We start from the raw sequence: 15,984 nt of genomic DNA, 5'->3' as shown, positions 1-15,984 counted from the left end.
AAAAGTACTCATATGATTAAAATTATTTATAGCAGCTCTTTTTGTGGTGGCAAAGAACTGGAAGTTGAAGAGATGTCCATCGATTGGGAAATGGATGAACAAGTTGTGGCATATGATTGTGATGAAATACTATTGTACTGCAAGAAATAATAAGCAGGATGCTCTTAGAAAAATCTGGAAAACTTATATGAATTGATGCAAATTGAAATGAGAAGAAGGAGGAAAACACTGTACACAGGAAGAGCGATATTGTACAGTGATCACCTGTGAATGAGTCATTCTTAGAAATTTATTTCACAACAATGCTAATGTGGAAGTATGCTTTGCATGACTATATAGAGAGTTTTATGGATATTCCAGGAGGACTACCACCTGTAGTGCCCGGGCTCCTTTAGCTCTTTTTAGGGATGTTCAAACACCTTTGCTTTGAACCTGGCACTCAAATTCCATCTGTGGCTCCAAAAGGCTGTAGCATATATAGTAACCACAGTCTAAATGACATCTGAGCAGATGGGCTAAACCAGGTTGAGAGTAACCAAAAGGTCATGAACTGGTCAATGAGTTAGGGATTGTCTACCCTAACTATGTGAAGAATTCCCCTGATGGAATGGACAGATGAAAAAAATTTGTTCCAATGGCCATGAAGGTTGTTGAAGCAGGTGATACAAAGTGCTTAGAACTTGATAAGACCAAGGTCATGCACTGCATCCTGGACCATCACCAGTCATCCTGACTTTTGTTTTGTCACTGGCCTTTGATGACTCAGGAAGAGAGAGTGAGACTGATAATTCTGTAGAACTCTGCCTCACGTAAATCCAATTCAATAGGAAAGATAATATCTTGCAATTTCAAAGGTCCTCTTCAAAAACAAAGAACAAACAATAACAATATGGAAATATGCTTCGCATGACTACATATGTATAACCTACATAAAATCGCTTGTCATTTTAAGGAAGAAGGAAGGGAAGGAAGAAAGGAGAGAATTTAGAACTCAAAAGTTTAAAAAAAACCAAATGTTAAAAATTGTTTCCACATGAAATTGGAAAAAAAATAAAATATTTTTAAAAATAAAGAATCATGCTGTAAAATGGCATGACAATCTTCACAATGATAACAAAATTATTTTAAGATATTGAGATATTTAAGATATTAAAGATATATTAAAGTTAATAAAGATCATTTTTTTCTTTACTAACAGTTCTTTTCCCCAAAAAATCTAAATTATTATTTGCTTTTATTGCATCCTCTCTCCAAAACACAAAACAATTCATCTACTACTACTACCCCTACTACCCCTACTACCCCTACTACTACTACTACTACTACTACTGCTACTACTGCTATCACTGCTACTACCACTGCTACAACTACTACCACTGTTATCACTGCTACCTCTACAACTACTAACACCACTGCTACTACTACTACTACTACTACTACTACTGTTGCTGCCAATACTGTCATTCTCATCTTTTCAATTAAGATGGAAATGTTTCTGAGCCAATATGACTATGTTTTATTATTTTATAATATAATATTATTATATATCTGGTTGACTATTGTTCAAGTGAATAAAATGACTGCATTTTCTAACTGAATAGAAGTTTGGGGATGAAATTACATTTTTGGTATTTATGATGGTGGTGGTACTGATGATGTAGAAGGCCAGAACTATGATTTTACTGATATTTGGAGCTTTTAGTGCATAACTCTTTCTATCCGGGCATATTTCCCTGTGTTCTGTAACTTTTGTAGAAAGCTGAGAGACACTGCAAAGGTAAATAATTTGCTCAAGTCACACATCTAGATATTTATAATTCTGGACTTGAATTCTGGTCTTCTTGACTCTGAGACCAGAAATGTACACATTACACATGGCTGCATCTCATTATTATTATAATAATTTTATATTATCTTATTCTCTTATTTGATGGAGTTCAAATGGAGATAGTTTTAGAAAAACGTTATTATCCTGCTGTTATTTTTTGTTTGTTTTTTCAAACTAATCTAGAAGTAGATAAAATGATTGCTTTTTGTAATTAATTTGAATGTCAGTGAGTTTATCTACTGCGTACTCACTGAAACTGTCTTAAGACAATTCCAGTTAACAGACACAATCATTGGAATCCATTCTACGTCATCTTCTTCCTATGTGTTTTAAATTCCTTCAGCTGAATTCTTACATTTTGAAAACTGTTTCATAGTTAGAAAATTATGAGTATTGATACAGTGACTTTAATTATTGCAAACATTCATCTTATTTCTGTATTTGTTTGTTTATTACAGATCATTGTTGTATCTAGGTTATTATGGACCACAGTTCCATTGGTGATGAGGACTCATTTGTTGAAAAGTTTGTTGAATTCTCATGAACATTTTGAAGTTTGTATTTATAGTATAAAGAACCATCACCTGTTACTTTGTGAAGGATAGCAAGTTCCTTGCAAATAATTTTCTCAAAAGATTTTTTCCAGGTGTTTAATAGGTGCTAAATTTTTGTGCCCTGCAGCTATATATGTTGTACAGTTTCTCAAATTCTTCTTCACAATCTTACACTGATCAATTAATTCAGGCTGCTTAAAAATGATTTTTCCTGAAACCTAGTGGCAATGACCTTTTGCAGAATCTTAATTAGAAGCTCTTTCATTATGTTCGTTCCTCTCTTTCTTATCTCTTTTGATGGAGTTCAGATAGGAACAGTCTCTGGATAAATCATTTCCCTGCTACTATTCTTTGGATTTTGCAGAGGTGAATCAAATAACTTAATTTCTGAAATTGGGTAATAGTATGAGACATAATCTCATCTTCCATATACTCACAAAAAGCATATTGGTGGGAGTACTTATTTATCCTTCATTTTGGAATACAACCAGTGACATCCAAATGATAAGGTAAAATAGTGGATGATGGGTGATGTCTTGACTTGCAAGTGAATTGGATCTCAGTGAGGCAGAGTTTCACAAAGTCTTCAGCCTCACCCTCTCTTCCAGAGTCATCTAAGTGCAGTGGCAGGACAGCAGTCAAGAAGGGTGATGGTCTGGGATGCTCTGGGATGACCTTGATGTCTTCTATGTCTTGCTACTATCATCATTATTATTAATAATAATATCTCTCTTCTCACTTTATGTTATTTTTGCCTTCAATCCTTAGCCAGAGAATAGAAATGACCTACTGAGGGGCTTAAAAAGCGGATTTCCCTGTAAGTTTCATAACTACATTGAATCTATTACTAGGACTTAACTTTCCAGTTTCACATTGCCAGATCATTGACTGGGCTTCATTAAAACATATTCCTAAAGGAGAACAGTTTGACAATATCTATCTTCAACATACTGCCAGAAAATAAAATATCAGCTACTTCAAAATAAAAAAAAACATAAAGGCATACGATTGATCTGCAGCTAGTTTTTACCACAATCCCCACAATGCTTTGCAACACTGCCTACAATTCCCATACTACAATACCTAATTTATTAACCTTTTAGTTTCCTAGAAAGAATCATATAGTCTAATTTTAGTATACACATATACTCTACAGTATTAAGTAATTAACACTGCTTTACAGAATTCTGCTTTGGGTAAATTATAGATTTATTTAGTGTCTTAAGATATATGATTTTCTTTTCCTTTAATAAAGATGCATTCTAAGCAAATACATCTTTATATATTTCTCCTTTGATTTTTACGAGAAATATTGTCACAAAATTCTCACTTATTTATTAGCTATATTGTATTGAAGTATATTTTTCTATGTGCATAATTACTTTTCTCATACTCATTACCTGATAATATTGGGGGGAGGGCAGTGTCCACTGCTATTCAGAGTTAAATATCACAACACATTGTTAAACATCTGCAAATGAGAATTCCATGAAGTAATTAAAATTCCTAATTAGATGCACCTTGCAGCTGCTGTTAGTCTTAATTGGCAATAATGCAGCTACATTTTGTTCTGACACATATCTTTAGAAGAGTTAGAAAGAGAACTGAAGGGAAGCAAGAGAAAAATGTTCCCACACAGTTCAAGACAGTTCGCACAAAGAGGATCCCATGGCAACAGCAAGTCCCACAGTTTGCTCTCTAAAATCCAGGAATAGACAATGCTTCACCTCTGTTTCAAACAAACATTTCCCTTCCTGAAACTGAAGGGAGAGAATAAGTCTTATATAGTCTCCTGGAATCATATTGAAAGTGGGCATTTTTTTTAAACCTATGTCTTTAAGACATATATCAAAGTATCCAACTAGCTTCTTGCAGCCAGTGACAAGGTAACAATTATTTCCAATTGTCTGCATAAAGAGTCACAAACCAACTTGCCATTTACACTTAAACTAAAAGACTTTGTGTTCAGCAACTCTTCAAGCTAGAGGAAACATGAGAGATGACCTATCCTAAGATCAATTTACAAATCATAAAAAAGGGGTCAAATAACTTGTTTAAGATCACATAGACAGTAATAGAGTTTGGGCTAACATCCTGGTATCGTGAATCCTAGTACAATATTCCACAACACTATATTTTTACATATTCCATTTTTTATTGTCTTTGTGTTCCCATACTTGTATAAAGGGTGCTGACCTGCATTGGGAGATGGAGTTTCTTCAGCTGGGTCTTCCCTATACCAGTGAAGTTACCTCTCCTAACCCTATGCCTTGAATGGGGTCAGCTTCAACTCTGAAAAAGGATGTGTACAGAAAAGGGATCAAGTCGAATTAAGACAAATTAAAGTTCATTTCATAGAATGTATTTGACTACTCAAAACAATAAATTTTCAATTGTTCCTCTAGTCCTGGACAAGAATGTGAAACCTGGAGAATAAAAACAGCCACTTCCTCTGTTTTTTTTTTCTGATCTTTTTTTTTTTTCTGACCTGGATTTTCTGAACAAGGAGGGCAAAAGAGTTAGTAATATGGGAAAATGAAATAGTTAATCCTTGTAACTTTTGAATAGACATCCTTTAAATGTGAAATGTGTGGACAGGAAAACACTTTCTCTTTCCTTTAAGATACAACTCAAAACACATTCTTATCAGCAAGACTTGACTTCAGCGAAATTCATCAAAAAATATCTATTACTCGCTAAGAGGACTGCAGGTAGAAAAAATGAGTATATCTAGTCTCTGCCATCAAAGAATTTGCCATCTAGTAAGGAAGACAAAATACACACAAAAACTATGACAAAAACGCAAGTAGTGTATCAGAGGCATAAACAAAACAATATTAAAGATTAGAGGAGGGGAGAATTACTCCAGCTAAGGAGAGAGGAGGACAGAGTAGAGAACAGTTCCTCAAGGAAATGATACTGGGCTTCCTAAAAATTAAGAGCTGTTCAAATTTATAATGGCTTTCCTGGAGGGGCAGTGGATTTCTTCCTTTGGAGGTCTTCAAATGGAAGTTGGATAACTATGTATTGGGCATATCATAGTGGGTATCATTTTTCTGCATGGATTGAAGTGATGGCCACTGAAACTTCTTGTAACTCAAATTCTGTGATTCCGGAGCTTGGCTTTGAAGGATGGGTAGAATTTCATCAGGCAGAGATGGATAGGGGCTATTTCAGAAAGAGAGATTGGTATGAACCAGACCTTAAAGCATTAGAGAGGATTTTGACAGGTTAAAAAAGAAGAAGAAAGGTAACGCATTCCAGGCATAGTAGACAAAAAAGGGAAGGTGTGTAGGTCAGAAAGGTCAAAATAAGTCCAGTTTCTAGCACTATCACGGAGTATATGAGGTGCAGTAGTATAGGTTGGAAAGTAGGTTGGAAATGGACTGTGAAAATTCTTATGTGGGAGGTTAAGAAGTTTGGGTTTTATTGCTATGGAAATGAGGGGTATTGAAGGTTTTCTTCAAATAACTTCATTTCAAATGCAACTATCTCTTAATAATTCTCCTATCTAACCTTAGGTATATTACACAGTTTATTTGATTTAAACATAATTTGCACTGGCTTTAAAATTGCTTTCCTCCTTGATTAGAATATAAGCTTGAGGAAAACAACTTTTTTTTCTTTTCTATCCTCAAATGTACTTAGTACAGTGCCTAAATGTGGACAACATGCAATGTATTTAATAATTGTGAACTAGCATAAGGTTTTGCAGATATAACCAAAGTGTGTGTGTGTGTGTGTGTGTGTGTGTGTGTGTGTGTACATTTGTGTGTTTGGGGATGGGAAACATTTTGAAAAGTCCACTCTTTTATACCTCTAACCTGCTCTGGCTCATTTACATTACTCAGGTACAGTAAATGTGAAACAAAACCTTTCATTTCTCAATATCTCATACCAATGCTTTGCTATTTCAAAAACTAAGGGATGGAAAAGTTTGGCTGGATAACTCATGTTATGTATACCAGTCATACTTGAAACTACCCTTTCCAGGAACCTCCCCATACTCCCAGGGTCTCCCCACCCTTCTTTTTTTTCTCAAATCTCACAGCAAAGTATCTTTTCCTACATCAAAAGACTGAGGGAGGAATTCAGTGGAGAAAGAAAGTCCCTTTTCAATCAATCTTTTGGCACCTGCTTCCCTACTTCCCTACTTTTTCACCTTTTTCCCCTTCTCCCATATCCTGTGGCATACAAGTCAAAACACTCCACAACTCCCCAAAGGAAAATTAATACAGTTATTGGCCTAAAAGCCAAGCACTTTTAGTTTACATACTTAACACAAAGCTTTATACTCCGAAACAATTATCTTTAAAAACTATTATACTGTGAGCTGGAGGCTGGAAAGCAGCCCCCTGGTTGGATACCGGTCTTAAAGACATAGTGACAGTGGCCTCATTTTGGCTTACTGTGTGCCAGCGACAATTTAAGCCCTCACCAAAGGGAAACGCGATTATCAAGAGGTTACTTCTGAGTGTGTCAGACTAGGCTGCGGTTCCCCTTCCTCTCCTGTCCCTGAGGAAGGGGGGACACAATCCACAATCGAACGGAGCCAAAGTACTGGGCACGGATGACGTAGAATGAAAATGTGATCCTCTGCATTTGCCTGGAAGGACAGATTGCTATAATTTTGCATTTCCCAAGATCCTTTCCAAAAGATTCCTGTCACCCCCATCCAGCCCTCCCCCCACCCATTTTCAACTAAAGCTCGCAAAGCGGTGGTTCTATGTGGATTGGCTAGTACTAAAATATCCATGGGGTGGCAGTAACAGTATCTTCTTTATGACTTGCAGCAAACCAGAGAATGCATTCAATCAAATGAACCGATCTTGTAGAAACAGTGGAATCATTTATGCACTGCAGTTTCTTCCTCTCCCTCTCGCTCCTTCTTCCTTGGGATATTTGGAGTGGACTGTATCTATTAATCAGGACCTCTTGTTATTTGTTGTTCCTTTGTCATTTTCACTACAGATCAGCATCATTCAGGGCAAACGCACAACTGCTTTCCCCCCCAAAATCATTTTTGGGGGCTGTCGGATAGAGTGCTAGCTAGGACCCAGGAGACATCCTTCCAAACAGCAGGGGTTGTGTGCTTCCACATAGCAGTACAGTACAAGGAAAACCCCATCGGATCTGTTATTGCAAGATACTTGTGAAATATACATAGGATTCTTTCTTTCTTATGGCTGCATCCCGGATCTGGAAATTTTACATGGGCACTAGGAAGCTTTGAAAGGCTCCATGCTCAGAGAAGATTTGCAACCAGGACTCCTCTCGCCACAGAGCTCCCTGACTTGCTCGGTTATCAATTCCTTTTCTTTGCCCTAGCTTCTTTTTCTTTTCTTTTCTTTTCCTCTTCTCTCCTCTCCTTTCTGTGTCCCTTCTGGTCTGTCTGCTTCTCCTCTTTCCCCTAGTCTTTTATTACCGCTTCACACCTGGATCGTATCTTCACTGAACAAACGGCACTTTGAGAACTAACAGAAGACAGTCTTGTGGGGGAAGATCTATATGGAATTATCGGCTTTTATGGTGAACTTGGCACTTGTGAATGGGTATCTTGTTCGTATTATTAATTGCTAGCAAAAAAAACACACGGGAGTAAAACGTGGATTCTCTGAATACGCATTGTGATGACCAGCAATTACCTTATTGACTGATACCAAGATCGGAATATTTTGGAAGACTGTGGGTAAGGTCATTTTATCTATACAAACCCATTAGTGGAGTTACGAAACTTGGTGGTTTGTAATTGAAATGGGTACTTTCCTGATTGCTGCATTACATTGATATGTGTGATCTGGCCATTATTGGCAATGAATGAAATAACTGCAGTGCTCTCCCCCCCTCCCCTTTAAATGCATTTCGTGATGAATCAAAGCATCACATTTTTTTTTTTCAATCATCTTGATATGGAAGAGTGGTTTGAATTTATTCCCGGTAAACATTCTTTGTCTGGATGCAATATTTGTAGCTCCTACGTTCTGAATAGGAAACACACTAGTGAAAGGAGCACTTAGTGATGAAATCTGTTTTAAAAAATGAAATGGGCTACTCTTCATTCACTAAAACAAATATGTTTTCAACTCTGTGTGGTATTCTGCTGCATTTCATAGCTGCAATGGAACTGGTGAAACAGCCTGGTCAAGTTCTTAAACTTTAAGGTGATAATTACCTTTAATTGATTTCTAGGTTGGGACTATTGAGGATTATGAAATGTCTCTCTGTACTTTCCCCCCCTTTAATCTACTCAATTATCATTCAGGAAAAAAAAATTACGAAAATTGTCAACTGGAAAATGGTGGCTATACCACAGAATTATAATAGTGCAACATAATATTAAAAGTCATCTGCCTTCCCTGATATCCAGAATCAGCATCTCAGTATTCCCTTATTTACCCAATACCCTGAATAACCGAAGCCTAGACCCACGTGCAGGGGAGTTGAAGGTTTGGAAGTGGAGACCTTATCCCCAGCCTCTTATTCATATGCAGCCAGCCTGGGAAATGCAGGCAATTAAAGACTTCTGTTAATGTTGAGCCTGAAGTGCCCTGTCTGCTTCATCTATTTTACCCTTACAGTAAAAAGTTAAAGGGACCAGAGCCCTGAGAATGGTTAAGCATATTCAGTTTGGGAAACTGGATGGGGGGGGGGGGATGGGGAGGGGAATCAATGCTGATGACGTTGCTCGGTGCACTGTACTGCAATGCTAAAGTGATATATACAGTATACGTCTATATCTATGCATGTAGACAGGAGAAAAGGCATCCTCTCTTTCACCTGGCTGGTGCATCCATAACGGAGGGGAGAAGAGATGCAGACCAGTGATGGATGGTAGTCGTGCATAATCGGTTATTATGTAACTTCATTACATCAGCGGTCTTCAGTCGGCGATAGTGAGAGGGGATGGTCTCTTAGGGTATCAATCACCGGTTTAACTTTTGAATGCTTGTGACAGCTGGAGAGGAAGGAGGGCACAGAAATTAGCTTCAGGGCTCCGGTAAACCCTGATCTCTTCCTGGCCAATTGAACGTGAGTTTTCTCCCAGTGAGTTCTCTGGGACAGAAGATCACAAAAGCTCCAGGGCTGCACCGTGGCCATTTCAGCCACACCCGTGGACAGTCAGAAAGCACTCTGCAATGTTGTCCCGCATGTCCCATTGCCTTGTTGGGACTGGGTACTCCCCACCAAGGTCATGGTTCTCTACCCTGTGATTTAAATAGTCGACGATCACTCAGCAGGGGCATAACTCAAACTGAAATGAAAACTGTGAAAAGACTCATTTCCTGGTGACCCTTCTAGCAGTTTTGAAAGGTAGGGCTTGATGATGGGTTCAGCCTGATAGTTCCAGCTCTTAAAAATTCTTATTGCTTCCTCCATGATCAGGAGATGAGTGTTTTAGGGCCTTTCTTTCTTTTCCTTTTCTTTCTTCCTCCCTTCTTTCTTTCTTTTTTCCTTCTTTCTCTCTTTCTTTCTTCCATAACTATATATTTCTGGCCTGTTTTAATCTGTAGAGAGAAGGAAAACACAATCTTCAAAGGTAATACCCTGATCTATTTGCTAAATTTAAAAAGCATGTAAATTCCTGTTTCACACAAATTCCAGAGAAAAGGAGCTATACATCTTCAAGTTTTAATGATTTAAGAACTCAAAAGACATGTTGCAGCAGCCGATGACTTTTGCCAGACAAATGAATAGGTATTCCATCTTCTGTATAGATAGGAGGAAATGCTGCATGATAAAACATTGTTTACCCTGTTTTTTCATGTGGAGTTATGCATTTCTCAAAACAACAGTAATAACAGCAGAAGTACTGAATCCCTCTCCCTGGACATTACACTTTTTGAGAGACCTGTTTTCTACATGGTATGCCTACATTTTCTGAAATGTAACCCAGATAAAATCTTAACCTCTCAATGGAGTTATCTTATCAACCACCTGCCTGTGCCAGTTTCTTATGATTTCAATTTACAAAGAAGGCCTATATAAGATTTCTCTATTAGGGAGAGGGGGGAGGAATTTCTCCTTTCCTTCTCCCCCTATCCTCCGTACCTTTTTCTTGACACTCTCTTCAGTCCTATAATATTCGGTGCAATGTTCTGGATACATACTGTTAACTTTGAGAAGGTTTCTTTTCCACATCATAGAGGGCTGTGCTTTTATTGAGAGTTTTAAGTTAAAATATTGATGACTGTTTTTCCCTTCAAGACATTCAGATGCTAATCAATTTTACTAATGTAGTTTAAGCCTTGACATTCATATTGTCTATTGAGCAACTAGGAAATTGGATGTGAAGTTAACTCCTGGCTCCATCCTTCAGGGGTCAGAAGAACACTATGGCAGCTCACAGGCTTCAGTTCATCTCTCTGCTTATATGCAGAAATTTCTATGGCATGGTCTTATTTTCATATCCCTCACTTTATTATTTGAGGAATTACTTGGAGGGCTGTTTCTGTGACTTAAGTTACAGACATGTCATTAACAGTGGAATGCTGCAGAAGGTTTTGCAAACTCAGTTGTGTATGAAAATAAAAACATTTTGAGGAGGGGGGAAGGAAGAGGTAGTATTGGAGCAAGTCAGTACAGGAAACACACATGGATTTGCAGTCATTTTGCTGCAACACTATATACTTCTATTTCAGAAAGAGGGTTTCAATGATCTTTATAATACTTCATAGGCTGCCGTTTCCTTTAGAAAGGGATTGTCAAGCCCCAACTGGTTATGACATTTCAGTATGCTGCAGGGGGTGGGAGTTCTAAATAAAAGGCTTCTTTAATGTGAAAGTAGTTGGGTTTTTTTTCCCTTCAGTATTAAGCCGGGGACTATTTCATGTATAGTACTTTTTCCTATGTTCTACTGCCATTTTATAAGTTAGATGAGAAAAGATATTTGAAGAATATCCACACTACCTCCCTTAAAAAATAGAAGGTACTGACAGGTTCTTTTTATTTTTTCTACCCAGCAAAAGCAAGAGATTTGGTTAAGTAGCAGCAGTATTTTTAAACTAGAATGAAATATTTTAAAGGGACTTCTTTTGCTTACTCTAATCTCATGTTTCTAATGGCTAGTCAAAATTCATTGTGATTCCTAAAATAACTAAAAAAGATTACACATCTCTAAGAACAGCAAAACTTTGAGGTTCCATTTAACATTTTCATTCCAAACTATTTTAGCCTAACATACAATGAAGTGTTTGAGGTATACTTTGTCTTACAACAGATATGATTTTTAGTGCTTGGCAAATCTCTTATTTTTATAAAGTAGGTTACTTCATAATTCATGGCAATTCATATGCTCAAGTACAAACTGATTAACATGATGAAAAAGTAGCAAGTTATCCAGGGGTGCTCAGTTATAAAGTGTATTTATGGTGCCACCATTTGTGCAGTTATAGATAAGGTGGTGTCAGCATTTCTATTATTAAATTCCAGTCTTCATACCAGAATTCTCACAAAAAGTAAGAATGCAGTGACATTTCACTACCTAATTATGTCAAGTAGGGTTAATCACATATATGTTAAATACCTTCAGAGCACAGAGAGGTATAAGAGCTCCATATCCTCCACTAATGTTAGTAGGCAAATGGAGTCACACTAGAGATAATATATGTTGTTGGTTAAGCAACAAATGGAGACCAAGAAAGTTTGTGAAATTTATCGCCAGTTTGTTTAACTGCTAAATAGCAATACTGTTTTTTTCCAAAAATGTTTAAATATTTACAGACCCTGGAATATCATAAAAATAGTTACCTCCCAGTGTGGGAAGTTCCTCCTCTAAGACATCACAACTCTTGTAATCTCATTGATTTGATAGCTAAACCTAATGTGAAGATTGTCATAAATAGCTGAATAAAAATGATTTTCAGTAACCTTAAATTCATGGTAACTAAGGAATTTTTTTAGCTCACTAAATGTCTTCGTATGATTTTATTTATATACAGGAGACTGTTGCCTTTTATGAGGATGTTGCTATGTAGATCTCTGTAATTTCATTGTCATAAATCAATCACTAAGTAGAATGAGTACTTAAGATAGTTAAGAACAAGAATCCACGTATTTGTTGATTCTGAGTTGTTATAAAATGTGCATTTTTTGTCTTCCTTTCTGACTGTTCAAGGACAGGCGATTGTCCAATTGTCATTCTTAAGTAGCTACAGATTTCAGAGCTAGAAAGGACCTTAAAGAGCTTATAGTTCAATCCCCTCATTTGACAGAGGATGAAACCTAAACTCAAAGAAGATAACTGGTTTGGCCAATGTAACACAGGATCTAAGTATCAAAGCTGGGCATTGAACCACACCTCTCTGAGTCTAAATTCAACAGTCTTTCCACTATGCCACATGCCTTGCATGTCTTTTACTTCCTTAGCACATTTGTTTCTAATGTGAATGAAGTCGTGATTTCTTCAGAGTGATGAACTTCTCGTGTGGAAAAGCCTTCCACCATAGCAAATGGAAACACCGTTCTATTGATGAAAACTGTCTGAAGCACCTAGAGGTTTTAACTTGCTAGAACTAGACAACTAGTATCAGAGGCAGAATTTAAACCCAGGTCTTCCTGACTCTGGCACTCTATGTACTATAATTCTGCCTCTCACATCAGCATAATATGTCTAGAATTTCTGCTGTGATTTAAGGAACGTGACTATGAAATAATGAAATTTGTTTCAATTTAAGTAAAATGTGGGCAGGGCTGAACTGGAGAAGAAAAAAAAGAACTTAGAAAAGATTCTTTGAAAGGTACCAAGGCCTCAGAGAGAGTACTATTAGAGTATAGATCCTGGTGCTTTAAAAGAGTTTTTGTGACCCAGTGTTCTTACCTCAGTTCTCAGAATGCATATTTATCTAATATCATTGATGCCTATCACTGGCTCAATTCCTATATCTCTATAGTATTGAGAAGAGTGCTAATTTCTTCCGGCTTATGGAAATGTCTTGAATGTGTGGAAGCAGATTTGCAAATGTAGACTATAGGACTGTATATTAGCGCTTGTTTATTTGACAAATTCAGCTAATCGCTCTATCAATATGCTTTTAGTTTTTTTCCCCCAGATAATCCTACCCTGCAGTATCTTGTAGCCTATGCAGTATTCAATTATAGGACAGTCATACAGCTCAATGGACGATCATACACTTACTGCCTATCCCTGACCATTGATTTACAATGAGAAGTCCTTAATTGTTGTGTTCCCTAGACTCCTTTGTATGTAGATGATACTCAAAGGCCAAAAGATTGAATCCTAAATTTTTGCCTTTATGGAAGGAGACCTAGACTGTTGCTGTTTTATTATTATATAATCTGAAATAGTCATGTAATGGAAGATAGTTAAGACAATGGGATAATGGAAACTCTTTATACACATACATATTATATATACATTTACTCATATGTCTATTTATAGGTATATACATACATATGTGCTGTGAGACCCAGGTATATAGGTATATTCACTTTACTATGTTTCTTTGTCCTATTTCAGAATAGTGGTACTGGTGATATAATTATAGGTCCACCACCACTTTGTAGAATTTGGGATCTTCCCCAATTGGAGGCATGTAGATTTTACCTGGGATTCTTCTTACTCATCTTATATAAATTTTCCTGCCTCCCATAACTGTCTCTGGGGCTGCAAAAAAAGTATTTTTCAGGATATGACAACTGATCCCCACCCTGGAAACCACTTCCCTGGCTCCCCTGCCCTCCCTTCAGTACTGACCCTAATTGGAAGGTCACAGATTCTCATTTTTGCTTGACCCCTTCTTATGAACTCATTGTCTTATCTCCTCAGAGAGACATTCTAAGTGCTTCATCATCTTTAAAAATGTAAGTTACTCAGTAAATAAATAAATAGTTAATTTTCCCATTATTTTTATTCAGAATGCTCTAAAATTTTTCCACATGTATGGCAGCATGGATCCTCAGAGCACCACTATCTAGTACCACTTAGGCTACCACCAGGTACAGCGGCAGAGCACTAAGCCTCAAGTCAGGAAGATCTGAACTCAGATCTGGCCTCAGGTGCTTACTAGCTGTGTGACACTGGGCAAGTTATTTAACTTTCTGTTTTTTTGCTTCAGTTGCCTCATTTATAAAATGGAGACAATAACCTCGTACTTAGCACAGTGCCTAGCACATGATAAGCACCATATAAATGTTGGTCATTGCTATTATTAATGGTGGAAGTAATAATAATAAAAAATAATACCAGTAGCTACTGTTGTGTGACTGAGAAAATTGCACATAGTTTGAATCATTAAAGAGGAATACCAAAGGTTCATGAAGTGTAATCTTGTAATTGTAGACCTTCAATAGTATTTCAATCCTATTGTCCTTGGACTAATTATGTCTTTAATTTTTAATATGAATACCAATCTTCATAATTATTATATGAAACTATAAGACCTCTGTTTGATTCAAGTGTTCTCCTATGACCTAAATAAAAATTAATTGGATATTGTCCTCTGGAAGCTTGTCATCTAAAAGCTGGAATGATATAAAAGATTTCCAGACAACAGCAGAAAAGTGACTAAGTACATGTTACAAGGTTATTAATTCAAACCTAGTCTGTAGATAAGTAGGTAAGTGGTACAGTGGATAGAGCACTGGATCTGTAGTCAGGAATAACTAAGTTCTAATCCAGCCTTGGATACTTACCAGCTCTGTGACCTTGGGCAAGTCACTTAACTTCCATTTGCTTTAGTTTCTTCCCTGGTAAAATGTGGACATTAATGGCATTTTTCTCAAATGCAGGGTTGTTTTGAGGATAAAAATTGGACAATATTTGTTCAACACTATGTAAATGCCACCTGTTATTAATATGCATGTTGTAGTCAATTCAATAATGTTAGTGAGAAACTTTTCTCAAATTCTCCAAAAGCTCTCTGAAAGATCTGCAATCCTATCCATGTGAGTGTACCCTCCAAGGATACAGGCCTCAAGCCTTCTGCCCCTTCCCATCCTGTGGAAATCTTGTCCAAGGTCTCCCATAGAGTCATCACACAGGGTCTACTAATCCTTCATGACCTCTTTCATCTCTGCTTCTGACTCTCCCTCTTCTGACACTCCTGACTTGGATACCAGATCAAACGCTTAGCTCTTCCTTCCCTTTTATGTTTTATCTTCCTCATCAGAATACAAACTCCTTGAAGGCAGGGACTTTCTTTTTCTTCTATTTGTATCTTAACACTTAAGATAGTGCTTGACACATAGTACACCCTTAATAATACTTCTTGCCTTGCCATGTTGAGGGTCTTCTCTGAACTTTGGAAAAATAGGTTGATTACTTGGTGATGCACTTTTTAATCATGACAACTGATGAAATAAGAAAAATATTCAACACATAATGTATACATATTGCTTTTGCTATAAAGTCTATAAATGATTATTTTTAAGTAATGAAAAGAAAAAATCAATCAATAGTACAAGAGGGACCAGACATTGATTTAGAAAGGCTGCTATTTAAAATAGATGCAAAGAAACAAGAAATCCCCATGTTTAATGGCTTATTTGTTTATTTTTCCAGTGATTTGTTATAAGAACTTAGTTGCAAATGCAGGATATATATGACTCTAAACACTATGAATGTAGTTTCATGGTGATAAATAC

General features: G+C 36.9%; 1 protein-coding gene across 1 annotated transcript in view; it reads left to right on the top strand.

Moving 5' to 3' along the window:
• The first annotated feature begins 7,487 nt into the window (after positions 1–7,487).
• IL1RAPL1 (interleukin 1 receptor accessory protein like 1) overlaps positions 7,488–15,984 on the top strand; it is a 1,535,580-nt gene continuing 1,527,083 nt past the window's right edge. The window contains exon 1 of the mRNA XM_072615230.1: positions 7,488–8,071. The gene's annotated coding sequence lies outside the window, so the exon portion shown is untranslated. The remainder of the gene's footprint in view (positions 8,072–15,984) is intronic.

The sequence above is a fragment of the Notamacropus eugenii genome, chromosome 5, assembly GCF_028372415.1.
Source record: "Notamacropus eugenii isolate mMacEug1 chromosome 5, mMacEug1.pri_v2, whole genome shotgun sequence".
NCBI lineage: Eukaryota > Metazoa > Chordata > Mammalia > Diprotodontia > Macropodidae > Notamacropus > Notamacropus eugenii.
This window is presented reverse-complemented; position numbering and strand designations above follow the sequence as displayed.